Source organism: Saccoglossus kowalevskii, chromosome 5 (genome assembly GCF_978046115.1).
Source record: "Saccoglossus kowalevskii chromosome 5, keSacKowa6.1, whole genome shotgun sequence".
Taxonomy (NCBI): Eukaryota; Metazoa; Hemichordata; class Enteropneusta; family Harrimaniidae; genus Saccoglossus; species Saccoglossus kowalevskii.
The window spans coordinates 12,139,275-12,150,242 of NC_140645.1; the positions used below are offsets into that span (position 1 = coordinate 12,139,275).

Genomic DNA, 10,968 nt, shown 5'->3' on the forward strand with positions numbered 1-10,968 from the left:
TCGACATTACCCGCCATCAAACCCCAAAACTCACATACATTATTATTTGTAGTATCTTACAATGAAATGTTTATATTAACTTGTACGTCAATGGAACTATAATAAGACTGAAAACGTTTTAAAATAAACACTGCTTTGCATGTTTATTTTCCAGAAGGCTTTTTTGAGTGATAAACCAACGGCCACTAGAAAAAATTCTTCTGAAAACTACAATTTTGGTTTTGTTTGTTTGTTTGTATTTATTTTACTTTTATTCTACATTTTCTGTAGGCTGAAGTTAAATAAAATCAAAACATCCACAAAAAGGTCAACTATTTTTAACAAACCAACATATACGCAAGAGTATCATTAATGGATAGTGCAAATATAGTGGACAACACGGAACCTTGCTGAGCACCCACATAAGCATTTAAACACATCTGAGATACCATTTGGCGGACATTTTATATTGCTGCACATGAATCGAAAAACTACCAATAATGTAATCTCGCAACAAATATTAACACTATTTTATTTTGACCTCCCCCCGTTCTGATGAAGAAGTATGATCAAACCAATCATCCATTTATTTGTGAAAAATACCATTGACTAGTAAATTGTTACAAATTTTCATAGAAATTGACCATGTGGCGACAGGACACATATGCAGTATAGAAATAATACAGTCTAACGAGAGTAACAAGAACATGGTACAAAACTCACTCACATGTTGATTGTTCATTACACTCAACAAGCTTACTCACATTCCTCGTTGTCGACTCTAGTTTTGCTTAGAACAGCTCAGAGACTATATTCGCATATGCGTATGTATGTTTACCCGTATCATTTGTAACCGACTATTATTAAATTACTATATCTATTTTAAATTTGAATAAGAGTGTATTAATGTCATCTAAGCTTCAGTGCGATTTTATTTTCCCATATGGAAACGGTGACCTTAATTATTGCGACAGTTTACATCTTATACTTATTACCGTTACTTAAGTTTCATGAAAAACTAGCCAGGAGACTCACTAACACACATTATATTTATTTTATTTTATTTTAAACATTGGTAGGGTATCATCCGTGTTAATGACATGGGAATGTAAATTACACTAAATAAAATGAGGCATTATTCATCGATTTTTTATAGCAGAGAACATCGTCATGATGTCAACACGCAGTATTTTTATTTTAATTGTTTTGGTGTCGGCAATCTTCGTACTGGGAGATTTTTGATAGTGGTTATTACCGCTGGCTTGCCAAATCCGGGGAACCTGGTTCAATAACACCAATAATGTAGTAATTACACCTATTTATATCACAGATGTAATGAAATGTAGTACACCTTTGAGTAATTGAGTACTCCTCTCAGTGGGCCTTTAGCATTATGTAGTTGAAATGCACTCAAGGTCGAATTTTGGAGCCAATATATTTGAAATACCATGTAATCATCATGTATAACATACACTTACACACATTTACTTGAAAGTTAGAAAATTCAAAATGTGTATCTACTTGATGGCGTGAAATATACTCACAGGTAAAGTGTGTCTGCACCAAGAAACAACTCGCTGCTCAACAGAGAGTTCTTGTCGTGGCGAAGATTATATTTTCTTGGAAAAAATAATAATAAGATTATTGATTGAAACATGTTTCTATTCAATTTTTTCCAAGTGAAACTGCCGCATGATATAAGGTTTCTTAGTGCAAATAAATATTAGTGCAAGTATATCTTTCTAAACTTCGATTAGTATAGGAACGTGTGAACTCCCTGTAAACAATTGTGGACGATCATAAAAGATCCGTGTGTGATTGAATCGAGCCTTTTAATTTAGTAATTCGCTGCAGTACGAAAAAGTAAAAATCATCTTGCATACTTTCACTGAATGACTCGACAATTCAAGTGGATAGTGCATTTATTTGAGTCACGATAATTACACACTGATTATGGATAATTAATCCTGGTGGTCAAAGAAGAAAATATATTGTTCCTCAATATATTGTTGCTATGATTTGCATTGCTCCAATACACTCCCGAATGTTATATGATTTAGAGGTATGGGGTAAAATCCGTTGACTATATTCACACCTAGAAACAATGATCCAATTTAGCTATATGCTGGCAACGTTTTACACAGTACTATTGGTAAACCACGTGTGACCTGACAGGTAATAAGTCAAATTACAGCGCCTTCTATTTAATTAACCATGCTAATAAATCATTCATATAAAGTGCATGTTCAAGCAAAGCACTTGACAAAACCTTGAAATATTTCATTTGGACAATGTGTATGTAACAATGCTCTCACAGCTTATAATCAATTCATCAATAGCCAATTAGAATAAGTCTTTCATTAACTCGCTCTGTACAGTTATCAACACAAATATGCCTGTGCACAGTGGCGCTGTGTTGGTGTGACATATTTCTATGTATTTTTTGTGTATTTCATAGTTTTGGAATTGTGCTATTTAGCTTCTTCTTTTAAGAATGCGAACACATTTATTATTCAGCTAGAGAGACACCAATATTAATATTAATATTATTGCTATTGAGTTAAGATGTTGTTATGATATGACTGTGTTAGCGTATCGAGCCACAATGTAGTGTAATTTGTATAGTGATTAATGAGGTTTAGTGGTGTGTCAGATGCCACTGTTATATTACCTGAAATTAAGCTCGTTGATGTAAAACCCCGTAAAACAAAGCCGTTGCTTGGCGTAAAGATAATATATGCATGGATGTTCTAATCGCTTGGCCTTAGTTTATAATGAATTGAATACGGCTGGAATGTCGGTTATAATAAATGCACATTTCCGGTTCTGTGGGTTAATACGGTATACATGTATTTATAATCCAGTCACATACAGTTTGAGATTTAATAGTCATGAGTAATTGATATTTGAGGTACGTATTGTATTTGAGTGGTATTAAATGTATAGTAATTTATTGCAAGTAATTGGCATATACTGTACAATCTAGTGTGCACACAGAAGAAATAAATTTATATTTTGATAGTGATTTAATATTGTTTGTCGATCTTTGTCATTTTCTGCCGTTGGGAGGTAACATGCTTTGCTTTCTAGTATTGGACCGTGACAGTTTGCTTGGAATTTCAACTAGCCTAATTTATACTTAATTCCGAGTCTGATATGCCAGTCGTTAGTCGCACTGGAAATACTAAATAATTATGCTTTACCGACCTTGCGTCATCGACCATAGTAACAGTGTTTGTCACCGCTGTTGAATATTATGGAGGAGCAGGTGGTATACCTCAGTGCTCATGTCACTGCAACATATATCTCCAGAAATAAAGCGGAATATGAAGACATCAGAAATACCGAATTACAAGTACTTGTTGGCAGTCATTTGTAACAAAGCTATCTATTCGTTTGTAAACTTTCTATCGCCCAACCAATTGACATACACGGTTGTGAAGAGAGTTACTGCACGGGGCTTTGGAGGGAGGAATGTCTGAAATGACTAACGCCGTGCAGGCGTACGCTGATGTAATTCACCCATAAATCTTCCCCCTTTTGGCCTTCATGTCTGAACTTTATTAATCCTTACAGTATTTATTAATAGTACACATTTTCCTGTTCGCAGATTTATCATTTAAAAGATCGATCCGGTCTTTTCATACCAAATGAGAAAGTCATTTGTGTTCGCTTGGTATACATGAATGTACAAGAATATTGCTTAACCATGGTCACGATACTATTTTTATAGACGAATTTACTTGTTTGAAGCAAAACTTATATATATAAATATATCAATGCAAACATGCAAATATAATATATAGAAATCTGTTTTAAAGTTTAGTTAAAGTAAACGTTTTTTTATTTCCACATTATTGAATGCATTAGTAGATTCATTGAATCATGAAAGCATATGTGTATGGGTACATTAGTTGTTTGTACTAGTGTCGGTCTTCGTTTCAATATGTGGTTTAACATATTGGAGTGTTTTCCGATTTCGACGAGCTCTCCAACCCGACCACCACCATAAAAGACAGCTTCCAGTAAAAATCAAAATAATTCGTGTTGACATCATAACGACGTTCTGTGCTCTAAAGAAAATAGATGAATAATTCGTTACATTTCATTGTGTCAAGATGACTAGTATGTTAATTGTTTACATAATATACCCATATATAATCATACTCACTGTTGCCATTAGTTTCAAAAGTCCTCACAACTGTGTCTATGATAGCATATACTTGTAACAAATTATTGTACTTTTGAATAAGTAAATGTACTGGCGATGATACGTTATCCGATGATTTTTAACATAACGATTATAATGCAATGTGGGTATTGTTAGGAGAAATTTACCACTAAAATACACAATACTACAATAAATATGTTTGTTCATACGTTCTGTTTTATACATGATATGATACCTAATTACATTTTAGGTTGAGCAAATTAGCGTTGATATTTGAAGATTCACAAGATCGATAGTAGGTTTGTATATAAAATGAATTGGTAAAAATTGAGTGTGTAATTATTCCATTATATTAGACCAAGTTAATTTATCATACATATGATACAGTATTCTAATTGCATTTGTGGTTCAATTAAACGAGGTCTGGGACTATTATACATAGTTTATAAATACATAACAGATTCGTGCATTTAGTGATTTACTTGTATACTTTATTACTTTACTTCGCTAAATGTACAATTGTATTGGTCGACATAATTCAAAAAAATGCACACCCTGAGTATAATTATAGGCGAACGTTGGTGTTACTGCAACTAAATACCTTTAGCAGTACGTGTAGTTGTAATCATGGTGTATGTACATAGCAAAGTCATCGCAATGTCAGATATCGGGTATGAACGTAAAAGGCTTATAACTTTGAATGCAACTTACTAAAATACGAAACAATACAAGTTGTTTAGAAAATTCTGTCCAGGGTCTAATCTATAGCCATCAAACGGAAATACTTTCAGTCAGTCTTCTTGTGTCAGTTATATAATGAAAATATTGTTTTTAAAAGAGCTGACGCAGTTTAGTAAGTAAGATAGATCACACATGAACGAACACGTTTAAGACAAAATTATAATGCAACAGAAACATTAAACCATCAAATACTACCTCATAAAAAACTCAATTAATTCATAAAGTGCGGAGCGTTGTAGGTGTTGCTAACATTTTACCTATGTTGACAATTTTGGTCATTCATGTTGTTTTTTACAGTGCCTTAAATGCTGATTATCAAGTTTAAAATCCTTATTGAGTATAATAAATGTAAATCAATTGTGCATACATAAATTGTGGGCATGTATTTTGTGTATATATTACGTATACATACTGTGTATATAATGCTAATTAATATTCTATTGCTTTTTGCTTGTACAAGATGACAGTGAACATGAGTTAGTCACACGCTTGTTGTCCAACTGCTGCCCAGTCCAAACGACGACGTGAAGGCATGTACGTGTTTCAAGATACCTCCTGCCTATTGACAGATGATAAACAGCAGTGGAACTACGCCATGAATATATCAGTATTTTGAAATCTGTGTTTCGAAAGTATGTGTGGTCGGCCAATCGTCTATTCTCTACACGGACTTTGTTCAAGTAGCCTGATATTACGTTTTGTTTCATGTACACTCGAATTAACTGATATCACTCCTTTGAGAGATATGGGACAGTCTTTGTCTTCTGTGTTAATGTGAGAACTCTGGGAATGCACTCCGAGTATTTTTTACCTGGGTACAGAGGAATTGCAAGCTGGACTGTTGTCAATATTGTTATTAATACGTATTTTAACATCCGTATGTTATAATCATGTCACAGAGCAAAAAACCTGAGAAGTGTGCAAACACAACACAATCCGAAGATAGTAACAAGAAAATGGCACCAAACTCGCTAATATGTTGAATGTCTATACTCTCAATAATTATATAGTTACTCACATTTCTTGTTGTTGACGTTAGTTTTGCTTGGAAGACCTCAGAGACATGGGACGTGTCTGTTATATAGTATTTTGTAGCGTCTGAATGCTTGACTGTTATTAATTTACCATATCTATTTTTAATTTGAATACCAGATTAATATTTTATCCGATTTTGATCCGATTCCGCACGTCGCTGCATTCAAAACATTTTACACCTGGTTATTTACATATTTCATGATGATTTTTCAATTTTCATCATGACAGGGGACTTTACATTATACATTTCACTTCCTAAATTTAGCTGCTGAGTAGAATGAAATAATAATGTGCTGTATTTTTAACAATAATATGCCGAATGATGGAGAAAGATGCGAATTCATTCAGTGGTCATACATTGCTTAATTTACGAGTACAATGCATTGTGCACAAGGCAAAATCGTTAATATACATCGTGTAAATTCGCGTATTCGCACGCTTATCGTATGTAAATCAGTTGTGTATATATATATGAATTGGGGGCATGTATTTTGCGTATTTGGTACGCATACATAATGTGTATATACTGCTAATTAATATTCTATTGATTATTGCTTGTGCAAGATGACAGTGAACACGAGTTAGCCACACGCTTGTCGTCCAGCTGCTGCCCAGTCCAAATGACGATGTGGAGGCAAATATGTGTTTCAAGGTAATTCCTGTCTATTGATAGATGTACAATAAACAGAAGTGGCTCTACGCCATGAATATATCAGTATTTGGAAATCTAATCGTGTATTCTCTACAAGGACATTGTTCAAGTAACTAGATTTTACGTTTTGTTTCATGCACACTGAATACACTGAGACCACTCGTTTGAAAGCTATATGACGGTCTTTGTCGTCTCTGTTAATGTGAGAACTCTGGGAATGCATTCTGTGTATTTTTTACCTGGGTACGGAGAAATTACAAGCTGGACTATTGTCAATATTGTTATTATGTGTTTTAACATCAGTATGGTTGAATCATGTTACAGAGCAAGAAACCTGTGAAGTGTGTAAACACAATGCAGTCTGAAGATAGTAAAATGAAATGGTACCAAGCTCTCTAATATGTTGATTGCCTATACTCTCAATAAGCAAATAGTTGCATTTCCTGTTGTTGACGTTACTTTTGCTTGGTAAACCTCAATGACAAAGGACGTGTCTGCTGTATAGTTTTCTTGTTGCGTATGAATGTTCGACTATTACTAAATTACCATATCTATTTTTAATTTGAATACCAGATTAATATTTATCCGGATTGTGATCCGATTCAGCACGTCACTGCATTCAAAACATTTTACACCTGGTTATTTACATATCAATGATGATTTTTGTTTAATTTCGATTATAACAGGAGACTTTACGTTATAGATTTAACTTCCTAAATATAGCTACGGAATTCGTTGAAAAATAATATAATGTGCTGTACTCGAAACAATAATATGCCAAATGATGGAGAAAGATGCAGATTTATCAGAAATTGCTGAACTTACGAGAACAATACATTTGTGCACAGGGCAAAATCATTGATATACGTCGTGTACATTCACGTATTCGCACGCGTATATTCCCGATATTCGAAGATATACGTCAGTAGGCGCACACGTACATTTATCCTGTGTACGGGGAATAGGCAACGTATATTCACACATCCTGGCAATATCACGAGCCCTTGTTACAGTCATATACATGTAATAATAAAGCAATGGTTATTCCCAGTGGTATGAAATGTTAGTGCTATATGACTACATCCAATTAGACTTGCATATAGTCTCTTGAAATTCGATCCACTGAATACAAGTTTTAATATTAGTAGTTGCAATGAAATGGTATGAACTAAGTGTGAAAATTGAACAATGACTTTTCTACGCGTGGCGGAAATGACACAGCTTGTCATGCTACATCGACTGCAAAGTAAAACAGAACTTACAAATATTGCAGGGCACGCTGAATTTCAGAACTTCTTAACAGATTGATATTATTCTCTCGTAGTGACTTGATTTCGGTTCCCAAAATAACACGCTTTATTCTGTCTGTTTTGATGTAGCCACAACTTCCGTGTGCATGCTATTATTTACTGTTGTAACGAAGGATCGTATATTTTGATGTTCCGAGGTGCTAGAAGACTGTGGGTGAGATCTTGAACTTGCAAAAAAAGCTTCGACTGGGTAAAGGTGAGATGGGGCTGAATATATCAGGGAAGTTTTGAGATGAAAACGTCTGAACGTCAGACATTCGACAACAACGATGTTTCTCGATTAATAAACTACAATTACGTGGTTAAAAGTCACGTCGGGCGTGTAGCATTTTGGTAGTAACGGTTTGAAATATTAATGCGATTGCCAAATTCGACATTTCTCAGTTTCATCACGTTCGGTTATTGTTTTATTTTCACCAATAATACTATGCTGTACGTACTAAAACAAAGTGTTTTATTTGTTAGTCGATTGGTCCAACTCAGCTCATAATAATGACGTCCAATCAGTGTATTGCGCCCTCAATATTTTGGATAGTGTTCTACGGACTCCCGAAAAACTTCAAGTAAAGAACTGTGAAACACTCCAAAGAACTGTGAGACACTCTACATAAAAGCTGAAGGATATATATATACCCGAACGAGAGACTGCACCATTGCACCATTTCTCACGCACACCATGGAACATGGGAATACTTTGGGTAATTTCTAGTAAAAGGTATATAATAAGTCAATTTATGAATGAATGCTGATAACATAATACAAGATTACAGACAAATTCGGAAAAGGATCGTCGTGACCCAAGTATTAATATGCTTTCCTTTAAACAATAGGAAAATAAAGAAAAACGCCGAGAATTGATAAGCTGAGATCCGGCGCATTGAACACATCTGACGTAACTGCCGGCCTGAATAATAATGTGTGAAAGTAGCGAAAAAAAAAATAACTGATGTCGAGACTCACTTCCTGTTATACTACAATCTGCAATTTCTTAATTTCCTTTGGCATCGAACATATATGCCTTCCTTGTTACTTTACTGAGTAATCATAATATTTAAAATGACTGCAGATTGGGTTTGGGCGTTCCAGTGGACGGACGTTTCGGCCAAGGATTTCTGCTAGGGCGGACTTTACCGTCCGTGGCTTTTTCTGTAAAATAAACGATCTTCATTATTTTAAATTCAAACCTACCGTTATATGTGTTGGTATCAGTTACTTTATAACACAACGTTTATCGTTCCTTACGAGATGCACAATAATAAAAGTACGTATAAGAATTTAATACACAGAACAACAATATAATTAATAGAAAATAAATAGAATTAAGCCGTCGCTGTATGAAAATCACACAACAACTTTCTTTTATCTCATTGAAAGCCTTGCAAAAAAGAGAACTGCATGATTTGAATGTTACTAGCCCGAAAGATTATGAAATTAAATCTGACGGTAAATAATGAAATCAAGCACTTGCATACAGGCAGGCAGGAAAACAAGAATGGCACGGTGATATTGTGCAGACAAGTACTCTCAAAGTGGAAACTAATTAATTAAGAACAACAGAATTAAAAAAGTAACCATTACCAGAGCATGTGTTAACAATAGACAATTTAATTTCAGCCTGAAGTCACAATGATTGCAATCATTCATTGTGAACATATAATTTTCCCGAAATACAATGCACTGACAATTTTACAATAAGACAAAACATCCTGAAATTAGAAAAATCAACACAAATTCTAACAAGTAATTGATTATGGATAGTTGGACTTCTATCAATTACTCAACATGCATGATCAATGTGGAAAAATTGAACTTCAACATTTTGTAATAATAATAAACTAATCTTTACCTTTGCGATAAACTGTACAGATTGAACAACTCAAATTAAAACATTCTTTTCCCAACAATAGTTTAACGATATTTCAACGGGAAACTAATTTGAATATCATGGGGCATGTCGAGAATACTTTGAATTATCCCAGTCTGGTTAATTTATTTTGTGACGACATTTTTAATGTAGCTCGCAAATGTTATCTTGATTCAATTTAGAATAGTAGGCGAGATGAATACAATTATTCCCCTGGCAAATAATTTCATCCATACGTTGCAGCCAAGACCACACCTGCTTCACGACCTTACTGCTTATGGATGAGTCGATGATTTTTTTGCTGTTTTTATGAAAATAAAACAAAAAAGAATTATTATTCTGTAAAAAATCTGTCATGGACGGATTGTGCATACTACATAAGTGAATTGGGACAAAATATCATAATTATTATGGAAGAAATATGGAAATATGTGCTCACTCATATCACCTGATATTACTTCGTAGTTAACATGAGGTTCATTTATATTGTTCTTAAAGACATGACTGTGTCGTGTACTAACGACTCCCGTTATTCATTAGGTTTTGTTTTCAAAGATTTTTCTTGTACTGAAAATTATTCTACACGGCCTAAATAAAACGATCTGTGGTTTTCTACTTTCATTAGATGTCAATATGTGACTACATTTAGTCCGCAAGATTAAGCTTTTATTTGGAAGACAAGATGTATTTGGAAGACAATATACAATGTAGAAGATATAATGTTAGATAGCATTGCAGAAATAGATGATGTGATTGCTAAATGTGTGAGACAGTGTGAGACCTGCTTATTGCAAATGAGAGGGCCGCCTACAGAACTCACACTGGACAGGGGTTCTTTCTCTGCTAGAATATGATAGACAAGACAATAATACTTGAAATGAAATATACCTCTCAAAATAAATACAAGAAATACAGCACAGAATAATACAATGATTGAAGTTACTAAAATAGGGTATTGCGTAGGGAAGTGTACATTGGTGATAATAGGTGGAAATAGGTGACAGTCAATAGATTCTGCAACACAACGACGAAGAAATAAAGGGATCTTGTTTGCAATACGCTGGTATCCCAAAGAGCACCGGTGAAAGCAGGGGATAGCAGAAAAGTCTCACAGAATGATGATTGAAGCCTTGTCTCACAATATCGCAACAGAAACACACAGGGTACACAGTACTAATGATGGATTAAACTGTTCTCAGTTTGTCTAATTTATAGG

General features: G+C 34.2%; 1 long non-coding RNA gene across 1 annotated transcript; it reads right to left on the reverse strand.

Moving 5' to 3' along the window:
• Nucleotides 1–3,792: 3,792 nt before the first annotated feature.
• LOC146745501 (uncharacterized) lies at nucleotides 3,793–6,005 on the reverse strand. Its single transcript, XR_014929494.1, has 2 exons — nucleotides 5,910–6,005; nucleotides 3,793–4,052 (listed from the first exon to the last, which is right to left on the reverse strand). It is a non-coding gene; the product is annotated as an uncharacterized LOC146745501 (long non-coding RNA).
• Nucleotides 6,006–10,968: the final 4,963 nt, after the last annotated feature.